Here is a 19,703-nt window from a genome sequence, read left to right on the forward strand (position 1 = left end):
GCAAAATACCGGGTACAAGCTGCGGTGTGAAAGGGGTACCCTCACTCCACCTCCTCCCCTGACCACCCTTACTATGCAGACTCTTGATGCTCTTCACCCCTCCAGTTTCTCCACCTCTGTACAGCAGACTCTCTTTTCTCCTCATATTTACCATATAGTTGTGTGATGTATATCCAGATGCTCTGTGATGTATACAGGTGTGAGGAGGGTATTTATAATATTCCTGGAGAGCTGTACCGCCGCATGGTGGCCATTCCCTGGCATGCTTCAGTACTGAGGATGGCATCATAGGAAGGCGCCATGGCATCTTGCTACACAGCTGGCTGTAGGCTATAGGCACTGGCAGCCTTCCCCACCCCCGCAGCCTAGCCCTAACCCTCCCTGGTGGTGCCTAGCCCTAACCTTCCCCACCCCCGCAGGCTAGCCCTAACCCTCCCTGGTGGTGCCTAACCCTCCCTCTCCGCAGCCTAACCCTCCCCGGTGGTGCCTAACCCTAACCCTCCCTCTCCACAGCCTAACCCTCCCTGGTGGTGCCTAACCCTAACCTTCCCTCTCCGCAGCCTAACCATCCCCGGTGGTGCCTAACCCTAACCTTCCCTCTCTGCAGCTTAACCCTCCCCGGTGGTGCCTAACCCTAACCTTCCCTCTCCGCAGCCTAACCGTCCCCGGTGGTGCCTAACCCTAACCCTCCCTCTCCGCAGCCTAACCCTCCCCGGTGGTGCCTAACCCTAACCTTCCCTCTCCGCAGCCTAACCCTCCCCGGTGGTGCCTAACCCTAACCTTCTCTCTCCGCAGCCTAACCCTCCCTCTCCGCAGCCTAACCCTCCCTGGGGGTGCCTAACCCTCCCTCTCCGCAGCCTAACCCTCCCTGGGGGTGCCTAACCCTAACCCTCCCCCTGCAGCCTAACCCTCCCCGGTGGTGCCTAACCCTAACCTTCCCTCTCCGCAGCCTAACCCTCCCCGGTGGTGCCTAACCCTAACCTTCCCTCTCCGCAGCCTAACCCTCCCCGATGGTGCCTAACCCTAACCTTCCCTCTCCGCAGCCTAACCCTCCCTGGGGGTGCCTAACCCTAACCCTCCCTCTCCACAGCCTAACCCTCCCTGGGGGTGCCTAACCCTAACCCTCCCCCTGCAGCCTAACCCTCCCCGGTGGTGCCTAACCCTAACCTTCCCTCTCCGCAGCCTAACCCTCCCCGGTGGTGCCTAACCCTAACCCTCCCTCTCCGCAGCCTAACCCTCCCCGGTGGTGCCTAACCCTAACCTTTCCTCTCCGCAGCCTAACCCTCCCCGATGGTGCCTAACCTAACCCTCCCTCTCCGCAGCCTAACCCTCCCCGATGGTGCCTAACCCTAACCTTCCTTCTCCGCAGCCTAACCCTCCCCGGTGGTGCCTAACCCTAACCTTCCTTCTCCGCAGCCTAACCCTCCCTGGGGGTGCCTAACCCTAACCCTCCCCCTGCAGCATAAACCTAACCTACCCCCCCTCACGGCGTACTGCTCTGGCGCGCCATGTATGCATCGGTCTGGATTCTGGTGGTCGGTATACGGCGCCGGGATGGTGATCAAAGTTGGGATCCAGACGCCGGCATTCTGAGTAGTGTCGGGATTCCAGCATCGGTATTTCGATTGCTGGGATCCCGTCCACCGGGATCCTGTCCAGATCCCCATATAACAATATTTGTTTAGTGCAATACCATTGAGTGCCATTGTAATTCTTAGATAATAGGATTATATGACTGTACATTTTTGTTAATAGTGTTACCCACCCTCATGGTGTTTCTTGTAAAAGTGTATTCACATTTTGAGATCACCTTACAACAGAATCACTATATTTCTTTACATGGGGAGGTAAAAAATGTCTGGCTATAAATTAAGGGGTACATACATGTTGCCCAGTCCAGACAAGCAGTTTGTGAAGACACATTAGAATGCAGCTAGTTGTATACATGTATTACTGTGGGCCAACTTCTGGTTCTTCTACATACAGCAGTGCAGTCTTATGTGTGTCTTCATGCAAGCAGTAATCTATCCATTACAGTATATTGTATATTTAGGGACATTGGGCCCGATTCAGACCTGATCTCTGTTGTGCGAATTCGCAAGGCGGCCGATTATCGATCGACTGCGCGTGTGTAAGGATCGTAGTACGCAAGCGCAAGGCCAAACAGCAAATATCTCCAGTTACTTTTTTGATCGCTAGGTGTACGCAAGTTGAATGACAGGAAGCGGAGGTTTGGGGGTGGTAACTGGCCATTTTCTGGGAGTGTCAGGAAAAAGGCAGGCGTTCCCAATCAGGGAGTGTATGTGTTGTCAGTTCCGGCCGGATCAGCCTGTCTCGTTCGCACTGTAGGAGTAGGTCCTGGGCTACGCACAGACTGGAATAATCATTAGTTGTTGAATGAGTTGCGAACAGATTTGCAGCTACCCGGCATTTGTAGAGATTTTCGCATGGCGCTCGCGGACTTGCACAGGGCGGGTTTTCACTCTGTCTGGGCGGCGACTGTCTGATCGCAGAGCTCTGCAAATTCGCAGAAGAGCCATCAGGTCTGAATTACCCCTTGTTTAACCCAATATCTGGTAGGTTTGTGCTCTCAGAAGGCTGCAAATTTAATTTGCATTCATGGTAGTAAGGAATCGCACAGCTGCTAGGAAACGGCCTGTGCAATTCCATATCATTAAATTCCTAATGCAGCAGGAGGTGTCTGTAGGAGATATGCACGCAGCTGCCACACTCAAGCCCACGCCACGCCACCCATTTCACAGATGACGCCCCTGTTTGGCCCCCTCCGCAACGCTCTGTCTCTGCCTAGGAAAGGAGCATTGCTGCTCTGCGACCGCCTCTGCATGATTGACAGGCAGAGGTGATCGCATTTTCTGCTACCCCTCTGTAGATAATGCGGCCGTTGTGCATGCACCCGCATCTTTTTAGCAAGTTTTGCAGTTGGATCGCGTTTTGTGATCCAACCTGAATTAGGTCCTTTATGCGGATATGATAAATATATTTTGCGTAAATTAGAGAAGTGAAATGTATATTTTCATGCAAATTTACAAAAAAAAAGCTCTTGCCAGGTGATGGTCTCCAATAAGAGCCTGTTCTGGGGCAGAGCTGAAAGCAGTGTGATAGCGTTATTAGTAGCCCATAGGCTACAGTGACTAACGCCATCTGACATTCCAGAGCTTGGTAAATCTTACAGCTTCACAGCCCCCATAGAAAACTATGGGGCTGCAGCTTCTATCAGAAATGGAGGCATAGCAGCAGATATTGATATTGGCATCTGCTGCAATTCCCCCATAGTACATTCAGGGAAAACCTTAATATTCTTGGGGACCTCCCAAAAGTGTATGTTTCGCAAACATCATTTGATACTATAAATAGACCCCATAGTGTAGTAAATACAAGAGAAATTAAACTTGTAATGTCCTCTGTCCACAGTTTTGAGTAGTGGAATCGGTGGTGGTGAAAGGGAAGGGGGGGGGGGGGATGTTTGGGAGGAGCCAAAGCATATTTTCTTCACTTGCTAGTTCCGCCAGTGGTCTCAGGTAGTCAGGGCCGGTGCAAGGTTTCTTGGCACCCTAGGCAAAACATCTCCCTACTGCCCCCCAACACTATCAATTACCCACTTTCCCAGTCAGTAAGGTGAAAGTGATTAGGCAGAGTATTATACGTTTCTCAGTCGTCTGACTGCATTGACTACAACAAGTATGTATCTCTCAAAGACATCCTTAATTATTTGATGGGTACCCCCTTCCCAGATCCTGGCACCCTACCCAGTTGCCTATCTTTTTCTATTTGATTTTGTCTCTCATACACTGCCTCTCACATACATCCACACACTGCCTCTCACATACATACATACATACATACATACATACATACATACATACATACATACATACACTGCCTCTCATCCATACATCCATACACTGCCTCTCTCATACATACATCCATACACTGCCTCTCTCATACATACATACATACACTGCCTCTCACATACATACATACATACATACATACATACATACATACACACACTGCCTCTCACATACATACATACATACATCCATACACTGCCTCTCATCCATACATCCATACACTGCCTCTCTCATACATACATCCATCCATCCATACATACATACACACACAGCCTCTCTCATCCATCCATCCATACACTGCCTCTCATCCATACATCCATACACTGCCTCTCTCATACATACATCCATACACTGCCTCTCTCATACATACATACATACACACACACACACACACACACACACACACACACACACACACACACACAGCCTCTCTCATACATACATACATACATACATACACTGCCTCTCACATACATACATACATACATACATACATACATACATAGCCTCTCTCATACATACATCCATACACTGCCTCTCATCCATACAGCCATACGCTGCCTCTCTCATACATACATACATACATACATACATACACTGCCTCTCTCATACATACATACATACATACATACATACACACACAGCCTCTCTCATACATACATACATACACTGCCTCTCACATACATACATACATACATACATACATACACTGCCTCTCATCCATACATCCATACACTGCCTCTCTCATACATACATCCATACACTGCCTCTCTCATACATACATACATACATACATACATACATACATACATACACAGCCTCTCTCATACATACATACATACATACACTGCCTCTCACATACATACATACATACATACATACATAGCCTCTCTCATACATAGATCCATACACTGCCTCTCACATACATACATCCACTGCCTCTCACATACATACATATATACATACATACATACATCCATACACTGTCTCTCATACATACATACATACATACACTGCCTCTCTCATTCATTCATTCATTCATAGCCTCTCTCATACATCCATACACTGCCTCTCACATACATACATACATACATACATACATAGCCTCTCTCATACATCCATACATCCATACACTGCCTCTCACATACATACATACATACATACATACACTGCCTCTCACATACATACATACATACATATATACATACATAGTCTCTCTCATACATACATACATACATACATACATACACTGCCTCTCTCATATATACATCCATACACTGCCTCTCTCATACATACATACATACATACATACATACATACATACATACATACACAGCCTCTCTCATAGATCCATACACTGCCTCTCACATACATACATACATACATACATACATACATACATACATAGCCTCTCACATACATACATCCATACACTGCCTCTCACATACATACATACATACATACATACATACATACATACACTGTCTCTCTCATACATACATCCATACACTGCCTCTCTCATACATACATACATACATACATATATACACACACACACACACACACACACACACACACACACACACACACACACACACACACACACACACAGGCTCTCTCATGCATCCATACACTGCCTCTCACATAAATACATACATACATACATAGCCTCTCTCATACATACATACAAACAAACATACATACATAGCCTCTCTCATACATACATCTATACACTGCCTCTCACATACATACATACATACATACATCCACTGCCTCTCACATACATACATACATACATACATACATACATACACTGTCTCTCTCATACATACACAGCCTCTCTCATACATACACAGCCTCTCTCTCATACATACATACATACATACATACACACACACACACACACACACACACAGGCTCTCTCATACATCCATACACTGCCTCACATACATACATACATACATACATACATAGCCTCTCTCATACATACATACATACATACATACAAACATACATACATACATAGCCTCTCTCATACATACATACATACATACATACAGACATACATAGCCTCTCTCATACATACATACATACATAGCCTCTCTCATACATACATCTATACACTGCCTCTCACATCCATACATCCACTGCCTCTCACATCCATACATCCATACACTGTCTCCCTCATACATACATCCATACATTGCCTCTCTCATACATACACACACAGGCTCTCTCATACATCCATACACTGCCTCTCACATACATACATACATACATACATACATACATACATAGCCTCTCTCATACATACATACAAACATACATAGCCTCTCTCATACATACATACATACATAGCCTCTCTCATACATACATACATCTATACACTGCCTCTCACATACATACATACATACATACATACATACATACATCCACTGCCTCTCACATACATACATACATACATACATACACTGTCTCTCTCATACATACATACATACATAGCCTCTCACACACATACACTGTCTCTCTCATACATCCATACACAGCCTCTCGCATACATACATACATTGCCTCTCGCATGCATACATACACTGCCTCTTTCATGCATATATGCATCCATACACTGCCTCTCACATACATACATCCACTGCCTCTCACATACATACATACATCCACTGCATCTCACATACATACATCCACTGCCTCTCACATACATACATACATACATACATACATACATATATACACTGTCTCTCTCATACATGCATACATACACAGCCTCTCTCATGCATCCATACACTGCCTCTCGCATGCATACATACATACATACATACACTGCCTCTTTCATGCATATATACATCCATACATACACTGCCTCTCATACATACATACACTGCCTCTCTCAAACATTCATCCATACACTGCCTCCATACAGACATACATATACATCCATACGCTGCCTCCTTGCGTACATTATACATCCATACACTGCCTCTCTCACACATACATACACTGCATCTCTCATACAAACATACACTGCCTCCACACATACATATATACATCTATACACTGCCTCTATATATATATATATATATATATATATATAGACACACACATATATACATAGACACACATACACACACATCTATACACTGCCCCCATACATACATCCATACACTGCCTCCATCCGTACGTACATACATTCATACATATATACATCCATCCATACACTGCCTCTCATACATACATACATATATCCATCCATACACTACCTCTTTCATACATACATACATACACTACCTTTCTCATACATACATACATACATAGCCTTCATACATATATCCATCCATCCATCCATATACAGTCTCCATATATACATACTCATACATACATAAATCCAACCCCCCCTCCCCCAGCCAGGGTGAACTTTGGTCACTTCCCCGGGGTGTGACTCCAGGCAGCGGCATCTTACCGCTGGCCAGGGAGCCATGGAGGGAATACTGCTCCATGTTGTTGCCACCATCTCGCGGATCACGATGCTGCCCAGGATAGCACTGCTGCTGCTGGCGGGGAGGCACTGCTCCCGTTTCTGACTTTGGCTACATAGTCCATGATGGACGCTGACACTGGTAAGAGGCGGGCGGCTGCGGATGGCGAGGGGCAGGCGGCTGCGGCTGGAGAGAGGCGCGCGGCTGCGGCTGGCGAGGGGCGGGCGGCTGAGGCTGCGGCTGGCGAGGGGCGGGCGGCTGCAGCCTCTGATCAATTGCCGGCTTTCATCATCCGAAACCCGCAGAGATATATTTAAAAAAAAAAAAAAGGTACTGTGGGTTGCAGGGGACATTGTCGGACGCTCATCCCTCATGTTAATGTGCTGACAAAGCGGCGCCCTCCGGTGGCCGGCGCTCTAGGCAGCTGCCTAAAGCTGCCTAATGGTAGCGCCGGCCCTGCAGGTAGTACTATTTGTCTCTTTATTTCTCTTTATTACAATTATAGTTTACTATGGACTTATTTGCTTGTGACCCCAGACCTTTGGATTATTTAACATCTCAGTTATAGTTGGTTTATGCTCTATAGACTTTCACCTTGTTGGATATATGTGCTGTACCCATAGGTGTGCGCAGGGGGGGTGCCTGGTGCGCACAGGCACCCCCTAATGTCCGGCACCCCCCTCACACACGCCTGTAGCTGAGTCATTGCTGAGCTTGCATTTTCCTGACTGTGTACGCCCGCCCGCACTCTATGCCTGCTAGCACAGACCGCCCACCAGCCAGCACAGACCGCCCGCTCTCTACGGCCGCCCGCCCGCTCGCCACGCCCGCCCCCGCTCTCAACACCCGCTCGCCCCCACTCCCCTCTCAACACCTGCCCACTACACCCGGTCAGCAGGCTTGGCGATAGGGGAAGAGACACGCCGCTGCAGGGGCAGTAGAGGGTGCATTTGTCAGTTGCACCCGCTACTGGAACCCACATGTGAACAGGACTGCAGGGAAGGAGGGAGTGAAGGAGAGAGAAGGGACATCAGTAGTTGTCTATGCATGGAGTGGCAGGCGACGAGGAGCGCTCAGCTGCAAGCGCAGCCACAACAAGTAATGTATAATGTATATTATATAATGTATTTGGAGGGGCACTATGTGTCACATAATGTGTGTGGGGACACTTTGTGGCATATGTGTTTAGGGGGCACTGTGTATTATATAATGTGTTTGTGGGGTACTATGGGGTCTAATCAGGCCGGGGTGCAGCCGCGCATTCACATGTGGGGTAATGTGAATTTTGCCTCATACCGTGTGGCGTAATGTGAATTTTGGCACATACTGTGTGGCGTAATGTAAATTTTGGCTCATACTGTGTGGCGTAATTTTGGCACATACCATGCGGCGTAATGTAAATTTTGGCTCATACTGTGTGGCGTTAATGTGAATTTTCTATCATACTGTGTGACATAATGTATATCATACTGAGTGGCATAATGTGAATTTCAGCTCATACTGTGTGGCGTAATGTGAATTTTCTATCATACTGTGTGACATAATGTGAATTTCGGCTCATACTGTATGGCGTACTGTGACTTTTGGCTTATACCATGTGGCGTAATGTGAATTTTGGCTCATACTGTGTGGCGTAATGTAAATTTCTCTGACGTCCTAGTGGATGCTGGGAACTCCGTAAGGACCATGGGGAATAGCGGCTCCGCAGGAGACTGGGCACAAAAGTAAAAGCTTTAGGACTACCTGGTGTGCACTGGCTCCTCCCCCTATGACCCTCCTCCAAGCCTCAGTTAGATTTTTGTGCCCGAACGAGAAGGGTGCACACTAGGTGGCTCTCCTGAGCTGCTTAGTGAAAAAGTTTAAGTATAGGTTTTTTATTTTCAGTGAGTCCTGCTGGCAACAGGCTCACTGCATCGAGGGACTAAGGGGAGAAGAAGCGAACTCACCTGCGTGCAGAGTGGATTGGGCTTCTTAGGCTACTGGACATTAGCTCCAGAGGGACGATCACAGGCCCAGCCATGGATGGGTCCCAGAGCCGCGCCGCCGGCCCCCTTACAGAGCCAGAAGACAGAAGAGGTCCGGGAAATCGGCGGCAGAAGACGTCCTGTCTTCAATAAGGTAGCGCACAGCACCGCAGCTGTGCGCCATTGCTCTCAGCACACTTCACACTCCGGTCACTGAGGGTGCAGGGCGCTGGGGGGGGGCGCCCTGAGACGCAATAAAAACACCTTAGATGGCGAAAAATACATCACATATAGCTCCTGGGCTATATGGATGCATTTAACCCCTGCCAGTTTTCCTTAAAAAAGCGGGAGAAAGGCCGCCGAGAAGGGGGCGGAGCCTATCTCCTCAGCACACAAGCGCCATTTTCCCTCACAGCTCCGCTGGAAGGACGTCTCCCTGACACTCCCCTGCAGTCCTGCACTACAGAAACAGGGTAAAACAAGAGAGGGGGGGCACTAATTTGGCAGATTAATCAATACAGCAGCTATATAAGGGAAAAACACTTATATAAGGTTATCCCTGTATATATATAGCGCTCTGGTGTGTGCTGGCAAACTCTCCCTCTGTCTCCCCAAAGGGCTAGTGGGGTCCTGTCCTCTATCAGAGCATTCCCTGTGTGTGTGCTGTGTGTCGGTACGTTTGTGTCGACATGTATGAGGAGGAAAATGGTATGGAGGCGGAGCAATTGCCTGTAATAGTGATGTCACCCCCTAGGGAGTCGACACCTGACTGGATGGTCTTATGGAAGGAATTACGTGATAGCGTCAGCACTTTACAAAAGACTGTTGACGACATGAGACAGCCGGCAAATCAGTTAGTACCTGTCCAGGCGTCTCAAACACCGTCAGGGGCTCTAAAGCGCCCGTTACCTCAGATGGTCGTCACAGACCCAGACACGGACACTGACTCCAGTGTCGACGGTGAGGAAACAAACGTGATTTCCAGTAGGGCCACACGTTACATGATCACGGCAATGAAGGAGGTTTTGAACATTTCTGATACTACAAGTACCACAAAAAAGGGTATTATGTGGGGTGTGAAAAAACTACCCGTAGTTTTTCCTGAATCAGATGAATTAAATGAACGTGGGTTTCCCCCGATAAAAAACTGCTAATTTCTAAAAAATTATTGGCATTATACCCTTTCCCGCCAGAGGTTAGGGCGCGTTGGGAAACACCCCCTAGGGTAGATAAGGCGCTCACACGCTTATCAAAACAAGTGGCGTTACCGTCTCCTGATACGGCCGCCCTCAAGGAGCCAGCTGATAGGAAGCTGGAAAATATCCTAAAAAGTATATACACACATACTGGTGTTATACTGCGACCAGCAATCGCCTCAGCCTGGATGTGCAGTGCTGGGGTGGCTTGGTCGGATTCCCTGACTGAAAATATTGATACCCTGGACAGGGACAGTATATTATTGACTATAGAGCATTTAAAGGATGCATTTCTATATATGCGAGATGCACAGAGGGATATTTGCACTCTGGCATCAAGAGTAAGTGCGCTGTCCATTTCTGCCAGAAGAGGGTTATGGACGCGACAGTGGTCAGGTGATGCGGATCCAAACGGCATATGGAAGTATTGCCGTATAAAGGGGAGGAGTTATTTGGGGTTGGTCTATCGGACCTGGTGGCCACGGCAACGGCTGGGAAATCCACCTTTTTACCCCAGGTCACCTCTCAGCAGAAAAAGACACCGTCTTTTCAGGCTCAGTCCTTTCGTCCCCATAAGGGCAAGCGGGCAAAAGGCCACTCATTTCTGCCCCGGGGCAGAGGAAGGGGAAAAAGACTGCAGCAGGCAGCCTCTTCCCAGGAACAGAAGCCCTCCCCCGCTTCTGCCAAGTCCTCAGCATGACGCTGGGGCCTTACAAGCGGACTCAGGTACGGTGGGGGGTCGTCTCAAGAATTTCAGCACGCAGTGGGCTCACTCGCAAGTGGACCCCTGGATCCTGCAGGTAGTATCTCAGGGGTACAAATTGGAATTCGAGACGTCTCCCCCTCGCCGGTTCCTGAAGTCTGCTTTACCAACGTCTCCCTCCGACAGGGAGGCGGTATTGGAAGCCATTCACAAGCTGTATTCCCAGCAGGTGACAATCAAGGTACCCCTCCTACAACAGGGAAAGGGGTATTATTCCACGCTGTTTGTGGTACCGAAGCCGGACGGCTCGGTGAGACCTATTTTAAATCTGAAATCCTTGAACACTTACATACAAAGGTTCAAATTCAAGATGGAGTCACTCAGAGCAGTGATAGCGAACCTGGAAGAAGGGGACTATATGGTGTCTCTGGACATCAAGGATGCTTACCTCCATGTCCCAATTTGCCCTTCTCACCAAGGGTACCTCAGGTTTGTGGTACAGAACTGTCACTATCAGTTTCAGACGCTGCCGTTTGGATTGTCCACGGCACCCCGGGTCTTTACCAAGGTAATGGCCGAAATGATGATTCTTCTTCGAAGAAAAGGCGTCTTAATTATCCCTTACTTGGACGATCTCCTGATAAGGGCAAGGTCCAGGGAACAGTTAGAGGTCGGAGTAGCACTATCTCAAGTAGTACTACGACAGCACGGGTGGATTCTAAATATTCCAAAATCGCAGCTGATTCCGACGACACGTCTGCTGTTCCTAGGGATGATTCTGGACACAGTCCAGAAAAAGGTGTTTCTCCCGGAGGAGAAAGCCAGGGAGTTATCCGAGCTAGTCAGGAACCTCCTAAAACCAGGCCAAGTCTCAGTGCATCAATGCACAAGGGTCCTGGGAAAAATGGTGGCTTCTTACGAAGCGATTCCATTCGGCAGATTCCACGCAAGAACTTTTCAGTGGGATCTGCTGGACAAATGGTCCGGATCGCATCTTCAGATGCATCAGCGGATAACCCTGTCTCCAAGGACAAGGGTGTCTCTCCTGTGGTGGTTGCAGAGTGCTCATCTTCTAGAGGGCCGCAGATTCGGCATTCAGGACTGGGTCCTGGTGACCACGGATGCCAGCCTGAGAGGCTGGGGAGCAGTCACACAGGGAAGAAATTTCCAGGGCTTGTGGTCAAGCATGGAAACGTCATTTCAGCAAGGCCTCTGCTTCAGGGTCAGCCGGTGTTGATCCAGTCGGACAACATCACGGCAGTCGCCCACGTAAACAGACAGGGCGGCACAAGAAGCAGGAGGGCAATGGCAGAAGTTGCAAGGATTCTTCGCTGGGCGGAAAATCATGTGATAGCACTGTCAGCAGTGTTCAATCCGGGAGTGGACAACTGGGAAGCAGACTTCCTCAGCAGACACGACCTCCACCCGGGGGAATGGGGACTTCACCCAGAAGTCTTCCACATGATTGTGAACCGTTGGGAAAAACCAAAGGTGGACATGATGGCGTCCCGCCTCAACAAAAAACTAGACAGATATTGCGCCAGGTCAAGGGACCCTCAGGCAATAGCTGTGGACGCTCTGGTAACACCGTGGGTGTACCAGTCAGTGTATGTGTTCCCTCCTCTGCCTCTCATACCCAAGGTACTGAGAATCATAAGAAGGAGAGGAGTAAGGACTATACTCATGGCTCCGGATTGGCCAAGAAGGACTTGGTACCCGGAACTTCAAGAGATGCTCACGGAGGACCCGTGGCCTCTACCTCTAAGAAAGGACCTGCTCCAGCAGGGACCCTGTCTGTTCCAAGACTTACCGCGGCTGCGTTTGACGGCATGGCGGTTGAACGCCGGATCCTGAAGGAAAAAGGCATTCCGGATGAAGTCATCCCTACCCTGATCAAAGCCAGGAAGGATGTAACCGTGCAACATTATCACCGTATTTGGCGTAAATATGTTGCGTGGTGTGAGGCCAGGAAGGCCCCTACAGAAGAATTTCAACTGGGTCGTTTCCTGCATTTCCTGCAAACAGGACTGTCTATGGGCCTAAAATTAGGGTCCATTAAGGTTCAAATTTCGGCCCTGTCGATTTTCTTCCAGAAAGAACTGGCTTCAGTTCCTGAAGTTCAGACGTTTGTCAAGGGGGTACTGCATATATAGGCTCCTTTTGTGCCTCCAGCCCTGGCTTCAGCCAGGCGTGTCTCAGAATTGGCGGCTTTATCCTATAAAAGCCCTTACCTAATTTTTCATACGGACAGGGCAGAATTGAGGACTCGTCCTCAATTTCTCCCTAAGGTGGTTTCAGCGTTTCACTTGAACCAGCCTATTGTGGTACCTGCGGCTACTAGGGACTTGGAGGACTCCAAGTTGCTGGACGTAGTCAGGGCCCTGAAAATATATGTTTCCAGGACGGCTGGAGTCAGAAAATCTGACTCGCTGTTTATCCTGTATGCACCCAACAAGCTGGGTGCTCCTGCTTCTAAGCAGACTATTGCTCGTTGGATTTGTAGTACAATTCAGCTTGCACATTCTGTGGCAGGCCTGCCACAGCCAAAATCTGTAAAAGCCCATTCCACAAGGAAGGTGGGCTCATCTTGGGCGGCTGCCCGAGGGGTCTCGGCTTTACAACTTTGCAGAGCAGCTACTTGGTCAGGGGCAAACACGTTTGCTAAATTCTACAAATTTGATACCCTGGCTGAGGAGGACCTGGAATTCTCTCATTCGGTGCTGCAGAGTCATCCGCACTCTCCCGCCCGTTTGGGAGCTTTGGTATAATCCCCATGGTCCTTACGGAGTTCCCAGCATCCACTAGGACGTCAGAGAAAATAAGAATTTACTTACCGATAATTCTATTTCTCATAGTCCGTAGTGGATGCTGGGCGCCCATCCCAAGTGCGGATTGTCTGCAATACTTGTACATAGTTATTGTTACAAAAATCGGGTTTTTTGTTGTTGTGAGCCATCTTTTCAGAGGCTCCGCTGTTATCATGCTGTTAACTGGGTTCAGATCACAGGTTGTACGGTGTGATTGGTGTGGCTGGTATGAGTCTTACCCGGGATTCAAAATCCTTCCTTATTGTGTACGCTCGTCCGAGCACAGTATCCTAACTGAGGCTTGGAGGAGGGTCATAGGGGGAGGAGCCAGTGCACACCAGGTAGTCCTAAAGCTTTTACTTTTGTGCCCAGTCTCCTGCGGAGCCGCTATTCCCCATGGTCCTTACGGAGTTCCCAGCATCCACTACGGACTATGAGAAATAGAATTATCGGTAAGTAAATTCTTATTTTCATCTTATTCTGTGTGGCTTAATGTGAATTTTGGCTAATACCGTGTGGCGTAATGTGAATTTCGGCTCATACCATGTGGCATAATGTGAATTTTGCACCAAGGCACACCACTCTCTAGTTCCACCACTAGGTCAGAGATAGGTTGGGGAAGTGTAAGTAGCGATAGGATGCAGCAGCAGCTAGCACTCAGGATTATGCTGTAGCTGACAGTCAGTAGTGGCTACTGGTCGCACCATTATGTTTCATTTTATTTCTCTGTGGTGTAATATTTCTACTTGTATTATTAGGAACTAATTTAGATTACACCATGTGATTTTACTGAAAGAATGTAAAATAGTGGTCGACATGTCCCTGGGTGGTGCTAGACACGCCCAAAAGGCGGTGCGAGACACGCCCAAAAGGAGGTGCTAGACACGCCCCTCCAGCTGTGCACCCCCTAATAAAATTAGCTGCGCACGCCTATGACTGTACCGTTCTTATTAAGAGGTGTGGCAGGAACAGCATGATTCCACATGAGGTTAATGTGGAACAGTAGGTTTTTGCAGGATTGGAACAGCAGCAACAGTTCTGATGGAATCCAGTCCGGGTTTTAGTCTGTAGAAAGCCACAGCTGGGCTAATCACCTCACCTTGTCTTCTGTCTTTAAAAATGTGTTTTGTGCAGTAGGTCATTTCTCCTGATGCCAGCAAGTGGACAGATGATAGCTTGGGGGTACTGGGGTTACGTTAGGAGTCTGGGGTTACGTTAGGAACCATTTGGAATATGCACTGTTTGTGATTACCAGAACTTGGAATGTTATACTGCTGTTTTTAGAGCTGCCTGTAAACCTGGCCTACAAAACCTGCCTGTAAAGCTGTATCCTGCCCGAGGTGGAAATAAAGAGCCTAATTCATACACGATCGCACCTCTGCGAGTTTGCAATTCACTCGCCATTGAATGTTTTTTTCCCAGTCTGTGCAGTGTGTGCGTAGCCCAGGACTTACTCCTACAGTGCGCAAAAATAAGGCTGATTGGGCTGGAGCTGACATCACACACCCTCCCTAAAAACGCCCGGGAACACCTGCGTTTTTCTTGGCACTCCCATTTACCACCACCAAACGTCCGCTTCTTGTCAATCATCCTGCGAATGCCTAGCGATAAAAAAATACACTGATTTCTTTTGCAGTCTGACCTCGCGCCTGCGCATTACGTACGCATGCGCAGTTGTTCGATAATCGGCCGCTTTGCAATTTCGCACAACCGTGATCAGGTCTAAATTAGGCCCAAAGTGTGTTGGATTATACTCCATCTATGTGATTCCTGTGACAGAGGCTATAGCATTGACCCAGTGGGGGTCATTCCGAGTTGTTCGCTCGTTATTTTTTTTTCGCAACGGAGCGATTAGTCGCTAATGCGCATGCGCAATGTCCGCAGTGCGACTGCGCCAAGTAAATTTGCTATGCAGTTAGGTATTTTACTCACGGCATTACGAGGTTTTTTCTTCGTTCTGGTGATCGTAATGTGATTGACAGGAAGTGGGTGTTTCTGGGCGGAAACAGGCTGTTTTATGGGTGTGTGCGAAAAAACGCTACCGTTTCTGGGAAAAACGCGGGAGTGGCTGGAGAAACGGAGGAGTGTCTGGGCGAACGCTGGGTGTGTTTGTGACGTCAAATCAGGAACGACAAGCACTGAACTGATCGCAGATGCCGAGTAAGTCTCGAGCTACTCAGAAACTGCTAAGAGGTGTCTATTCGCTATTCTGCTAATCTTTCGTTCGCAATTTTGATAAGCTAAGATTCACTCCCAGTAGGCGGCGGCTTAGCGTGTGCAAAGCTGCTAAAAGCAGCTAGTGAGCGAACAACTCGGAATGACCCCCAGTGTGACTAAACATAAATACGCACTATGCTTGTGGCCTCTGTGTTATACTGGGAACGGGTCCAGACTGGTTGGAATGTGGAATTGTTCTTTATTTTTATGACTTAAGTACACGGATACTCATGAAACACCAGAGTAAAAGGAATACACAGAATTAAGCTTTTCCACAGCATACATATAAATGATAAATTAAACACAATACAAACAATTTTATCTTTATTGAACCTACAGGTATGCAAGGCATTCATATATAATGGAATGAAAGGGTCACATGCAAAGGAAAATGAGAGAGTTATTGAGTTTTCTGCAGTTTATTGCAGTAAACTTTACAGGAAATACAGATTCAGGGCAAAAAATAGTTTTTATGCCAAAATATAATGGTCCTGATTCTGTCTTGTACGCAGGACACATTATTTACCTGTGGACAGTGGAGCCCAGTGGAGATTTCTCAACGCCACTGTGAGCCAGTCCAGCACAGAGTTGTACTTTGTTTCACTGGCCCTATTTTGAGGGCAGCTACTAAACACCACTGTACTTTGCAGAAGGTGTGTGTGTGGGGGGGTGGGGGGGTGGGGGGGGGGGTGGAAGGGGGTGATGGGTGACATTGTAGGGGTGGCAGGAAAACAGAGCTGTGGGTTTGTAATGGCTGTTACGAGGGAAGACCATATCTCCCAACATTGGAAAACACAAGAGCGGGACTCCCGAAAAGAGGGCGTGACCTATATGAAAGGGGGCATGGCCTCACATCAGTGCCGCAATCGCGAGCCAAACCCCCATTTTCCGTCACTGGGAGGGATGCCCAGCGCTCCGTGAGCTGCTGGCATGCCCCCAGTCCCTCTGTCTCTACTGAATAGACGCTGTGCGCATCACCGCTGCTCTGCTAACAGCGAGTGACAGGAGCCACCCAACTGCCCCCCCCCCCCCCCTTCCCTCCCTCACCACCGGACCCTGCGGCCCACAAATGGGCAAATGTGTATGTCTACAGCAGGGAAATTTAATTGTAAGCTCCACTGAGTAATGTTTTCAGAATATTACTGGGAAGATTGCACCGCGGAGGAGGAAGGAGTCAGGGACCGCTTGCCAACGCATGGTAAGATGCGGAGCTGGAGGAGGGGGCCTGTTGCACACAGGCTTCTTTGGGCCTTAATATGCTCCCGCTCCAAGCCCCTGATGTGGGATTTGGTTAGGATCCTGGTAGTCGGGATCCCGGAAGCCAAAATGCTGATACCGGAATCCTGACATCTTTGAATGCTGGCTCCGGCATCCTGACAAGGTACACATTACCGGCGTCAGAAACCCGAAAGCCGGAATCCCGGGGGCGGGGGGGGGGGGTTGTAGGTTTAGGCTGTGTGGAGGAAGGATTAGTTTTAGGCGACCCCGGGATAGGGTTAGGTTGCGGGGGAAGGAGGGTTAGGTTTAGACTGCAGGGAGGGGGCGTTAGGTTCAGACACCACCGTGGTGGGGGAGGGTTAGACTTAGGCTGTTGGCTAGGTTTAGGCTGCGGGGAAGGATGGTTAGGTTTAGGGGACCATTGGGGAAAGGTAAGTATATTACATTACCCTGTCGGAATTCCAAACATCGGAATGCCGTGGTCGGATTTCTGACCACTTCTGCATTTTATACCCAGCACCCTGATATATTTATTTTGTCTTTCTGCATCTCTGACTGCTGAGCTAAAGAAGACGCATAGCATATTACTGTTATCTAATGAGCCATCTGTAAGCTGCAAAACTAAATATTCTTGAAACAAACGCTGTCGGTTTCTTTCCTGCCCTGTCCCTTCCTGATATTTTCTGCAATATCCTGACACAGCCATAATAAAACATGCAATGAAAGCTGTTCCCTTTCTCTTTGCTGGATTCCTGAAGATCACTGTCCTATTTATGTTACTGTGTCCAGGAAACCAAGTGTCTTAATAAACAATGTCATTGGCTTACTGTACATTAATGATTAATGGCTGTAGAGCCGGCATGATGCTGCAGTGAAAATGTACACAAAGGTCCCCAAGAGAAGATAAACTATAGTCATAAAGTGCTAAATTAGCAGCACAGAGAGCACTGCCCTCGGAAAACAAATACATTGTCAGTCTCCTGGTAAGTCACAAAATATGATCATTTAAAAAGTGTTTTAAAACCCCTATAATATGTACTCGCACTCAGGGGCGTTTTAAGAGAGGAGGAGGCCCGTGTTCAGCCTCCTCCGTTCGGGCCCCCTCCTCTCTGCCCGGAGCGCCGTAGAGTCTGAGCACTAGAGGGCTCAGACTCTACTGCGCATGCACAGATCTCCGGGAAAATGGTGCGGCGGCCATTTTCCCTGAGATTTCTCTACTGCGCATGTGCAGAACTCCATGAAAATGACCGCTGAGCCATTTTCATGGAGTTCTAATAGCTCTGCAGATGCCGGCGCTGGACTTCGGAGGGGTGAGTATTTTAAAAATGGGTGCAGTGTGTGCACACACTGCACCCATTATAGAAACGCTAGTGCTCACACTTGTACTACAGATACTGTAGCCCTAGGATGCATAAAATGAATTTGGAAAAATATATTTTTGTTTGTAATGTTAAGCCTACTTACATACTCTACTATGGGCCTAATTCACACCTGATCACTGTTGTGCGAAAACATCTTTTTAGATCGCTAGGCAAACGCAGGTTGATTGACAGGAAGCGGACGTTTGGTAACTGCCCATTTTCTGGAAGTGTCAGGAAAAATGCAGGCGTTCCCAAGCATTTTCAGGGCGGGTGTGTGACGTCAGCCCCGGCCTGATCAGCCTGTTTGTATCGCACTGTAGGAGTAGATCCTGGGCTACGCACAGGGGAAGCAGTTAGCTTCTCGGCGAACGGGATAATGGCGGTCGATATACCGATGCCAGGATCACGAGGGAGGACACAATCTCGACTCCAAAAGGGATGCCGGCGTTCAAAATATCGACAGCCGCATCATGATCGTCCGGACAGCGGGACTCGCTGCCGTCCTGCTGCGGGGGGGGGGGGGGGATAGGTTTAGGCAGCAGAATAATGGTTGGGCTTAGGGTGCAGGCACAGGAGGGTTAGAGTTAGGGACTGGGGAGGGAGGGTTAGGGTTAGGTACGTAGACGGGGAGGTAAGGGTTAGGTATCAAGCGTGGAGGGCTAGGTTTAGGCAGCGGGGAAGGGGGAGGGTTAGAGTTAAGCACCAAGCGGGGAGGGTTAGGGTTAGGCACCACCGGGGAGGGTTAAGGTTAGGCACCTACAAGGGAGGGTTAGGGTTAGACACCACCGGGGAGGGTTAGGGTTAGGCAGCACCGGGAAGGTTTAGGGTTAGGCAGCAGGGAAGGGAGGGTTATGGTTAGGCACCACCGGGGAGGTTT

The 19,703-nt window shown here is 48.5% G+C and overlaps 1 long non-coding RNA gene across 1 annotated transcript in view; it reads left to right on the plus strand.

The window, feature by feature from the left end:
• Window positions 1-19,703, plus strand: part of LOC135000776 (uncharacterized) — a 248,107-nt gene that overhangs the window by 191,000 nt on the left and 37,404 nt on the right. The window lies entirely within an intron of this gene.

The sequence above is a fragment of the Pseudophryne corroboree genome, chromosome 2, assembly GCF_028390025.1.
Source record: "Pseudophryne corroboree isolate aPseCor3 chromosome 2, aPseCor3.hap2, whole genome shotgun sequence".
In the NCBI taxonomy this organism is placed as follows: domain Eukaryota; kingdom Metazoa; phylum Chordata; class Amphibia; order Anura; family Myobatrachidae; genus Pseudophryne; species Pseudophryne corroboree.